This window comes from Camelina sativa, chromosome 17 (genome assembly GCF_000633955.1).
Source record: "Camelina sativa cultivar DH55 chromosome 17, Cs, whole genome shotgun sequence".
Taxonomy (NCBI): domain Eukaryota; kingdom Viridiplantae; phylum Streptophyta; class Magnoliopsida; order Brassicales; family Brassicaceae; genus Camelina; species Camelina sativa.
Window position 1 is genome coordinate 15,821,196 of NC_025701.1, and position 3,876 is coordinate 15,825,071.

The window sequence follows — 3,876 nt, forward strand, 5'->3', positions numbered from 1 at the left end:
TATATATATATTTGTTCTTCTTTTGAGAAATTTTCAAACTTTTTTTAACATAATTTTTTTCATAATATGATGAATCGATGATTTTTAATATCAGTTTCTACTCTCTAAATTGTTAAAATGGCTCCTCATTACTATAAGAAATCTATTGAAATTTTGATTTATTTTATGAATCGTTGTAATATTTAATTATATTTGGTCTCTGAGTATAATTCTTCATAAATTATTTATATATTAAAATATATTGAAGAAATTATCCTAACCGTTTAATTGAACCATTGCAACATTTGGTATATTTAATATTTATGATCACATGACTCGGATAAACTTTGCAATCATTTACCACTCATGTAATTGCAATTATGTTTAAGTTACTTAGAAAACATTGTTTTCATTCATTTATATGAATATTTCAATTGATCCAAATTTTTAATAACCAACCGTTTGCGAGTATTTTTTAAAAACTACTAAACATATATTATAAGAATGAATTTTTGTAAAGGATTATTGAATTAACTAAAAGGTTATGGATTTTTCTTAAAAATAAAGTTTTTTAAATCTTTTTAATAGAGTCTTAGATTGTCTCATCTCTTGATTTTAAAAATTTCTTGTATTTTTTTCACTCATAATTATTTGTTTTTCCTTTACAAGTAGTAAGTACATTCATTGTGCGGAGAAAATAAGTCGTAAGTACATTTAATATTAAATTAATTGTATATATAATTTATTATAATTGCCAAAATGTTTAATAACTTTAGTTTTTAATATAAAATATGTTTTTTTATAAAACGATAGTATTTATTAACAATCTGCCTCTATGAAAAATACATATATATATATATATATATATCATTATTATTAATATATATTAGAAGTGAGTTATAAATGAAATGTGTGATAATTTTCTGTTTAGTTGTATTCAAATTTGAGATTGATTGGTAATCTTCTTATTGATTGACTGAGTAGTAATATGTCTAAGAAATAAGGTTATTAATTTGATAAATTTTGGTTTTTTATGAAGTAATGATTGATTTTGTAAAATTAAATATGTAAACATGTTCATTTATATAAATATGTCTGAATTATGTTAAAATTTTCAAATAATTAATTAAATGAATTCAAATATTTAATTTTAATTAGTTAGCAATATGTCATTTTAAGAGTGGTCCTCAATTATTATTATTTTTTTATATATTTTTCAATTTTATACGATTATTTTGGAAATTTAGAGTGTTTTATACAATGTATTTATGTTTTTAGCAATTAAAACAAAAAATAAAGAAATGTAAACTGATAAAACAAATAAATCTAAAAAAACATAGAGTTCAAAATTATCAAATAAATAATTTTACATATCTTTCAAATCTCCTATATATTAATAGGGAAGCATATTGGAGAAAATGTTGATGTGTCGCATTTAGAGAACTCTTTACCCAAATTTATTACTGGTCTTTAGTATTCCAAAAATTTACATAAAACTGTCACTGCTATTGAATTTATTTATATACAATAATTTTGCTCCTATAAATTCAAAAATCAATAATATTTTTTTTTAAATTGATATATATTATCCCCTACATATTTTCGAAATTAATTTAATAACATATTAATTTACAACGTATTATAATATAATAATTATATTATGAGATATATCTTCAGAAATATAAATAATTTTGTCTTTCTAAAATTTTTTTATAGCTCCAATAGTTAAAGAATCGAAGATCATTTAAAACTAGTTCAATGTTTATTCTTCTGTTAAAAATAATACTTATATTTGCTCTAAAAGAACGTATGATCATCAATTAAAATAAAATGAATATATACTTTAATTTTGAGAACAATGTAGAAACATTAAAACATTATATTAATGAACTAGCTTGCAGAGTAACACTGGGATTAATATTAATTCGGGTTCGCCTAACCACCCGGAACCCGAATTATACATTAACACTACATTGAGATTTTTGTTGATTTAAACGACGGTGAAGCACATCAAATGAAGCGGCCAAATCATAATACAGTTTGATTAGTAGTACCAATAGTCACGAAACCCGTCACAAATTAAATGACATTCAGTTTTTTTTATTTATTGATTATCATAGGTAGTAGGTACACATGCAAACAAACTTCGAAAAGAGGTTGCAACTAAACAGGAAATTCATCTCTGATACTAAAACCATTAAAAAGTAACTGGATAGCAAGATTTGTAGTTGTATTTTATGCGGTCATTGCATTCAACTTTCTTGACAATTTATTGAATGCAATAACCAAAAAACTTTCCAGACGGTGGAAGAAATCTAAGAAGGTTTTTAGACTGCCGGGAAAACGATAAATAGTTCGAAAGCTGATTAATAAGATTAACACCAGCGGAACGGCGATGAAGACTATAATTTGCGTTGTTGTTTGCGCGGTTCTTTGCTTTACACTTCTACTTTCTGGCGGCTGCGCAAGAAATGTCCAAACTCTCAATTGCGATTCTGCGACTGCGGCCACCGACTCTGACTTTTCCGAGATAGAGAGAGGCCACGGTACTCAGGTTAGGGCTAATAGTATGAATCTGTTAAGATTTTTATGGGAAGTAGAGTATTTGGTTCAGAATCTTCATAGTTCACCGGCTAAACTATTTAAGGAATATGCACTAGATACCACAAAAATCAAAAGTAATTAAGAAACTACCATAGGACACACAGTGTATTTTCTCTTTTCATATACAATTACTCTTATACCCATTATATATATTACATGTTATTTGTTTAAATATCATGTCATTTTTGTTTTTTGAACGACATTCTATGTCAGTTTGGGTTCACAAATGAAATGTTTAAGATTTAAATTTTACAATTAGAATGAAATTATATGTCGGTTTAGGTTCACAAATAAGATGGTTAGGGTTTAGATTTTACAATTAGAACGAATTAATATGTCGGTTTGGATTCACAAATGAGATGGTTAGGGTTTATATATATATATATATATATTTTTTTTGATAATCCAGGTATCCAAAGCCCAGTGGGCCCTAACTAGCCCACTAGCCCGAAGGCTTGGCGTGCGTCCCGAAGGCAGCAAGAGTGGTTTCTCGAGGCCGCATAGCCCAATGTTAAATTTTTCTGCGGTGCCCACTTAAGGTGTTTGCAGCCATGGGGATTCGAACCCAGGAGTATTGGGAATCTCACCAAGGGTTTAGATTTTACAATTAGAACAAAACTATATGTCGGTTTGGGTTCACAAATGAGATGGTTAGGGTTTAGATTTTACATTTATAATGAAATTATGTCGGTTTGAGTTCACAAATGAGATGGTCAAGGTTTAGATTTTACAATTAAAACAAGATTATTTGTCGGTTTAGGTTTACAATCAAACGTTATTTAGTTCAATATAACATGTAAAATATAAATATTACATGCTATTTTAAAAAAATCACACCAAATCTTTCACTCTTTCTATCTAACACTAAAACAAAAAATGGTGATTATGTCTTTTTACTCCAAAAAAACGTGGACCCTATGATATTTTCCCATAGAAAAATGTTGTTGTGGTATTCTCTTAAATAAAGGGAAAACGAGCTATTTCCCCCTAAGAACTATCATATCTAGCTAGATAGAGCCCAAACTTTGACCACGATCTAGATATCTCCGATAAAAAAGTTTGAAACCTATGTCTCCATGAATCAAAAGTTTGAAACCTAAATCTCCATGTATCTGGGTTATATCGGTTTAAGCTCTAAACTGAGGCCAAACCATCTATTTTCAAAAACAAACCAAAATAAAATAAATTAAAAGTAAAAAAATAATACTTTAGATTAAAAATAAAAGTAACGATTAAATTCGAAACCTAGTTCCTGAATTTTAAGTTAACTTTTTTTTTTTTTTTTTTTTTTTT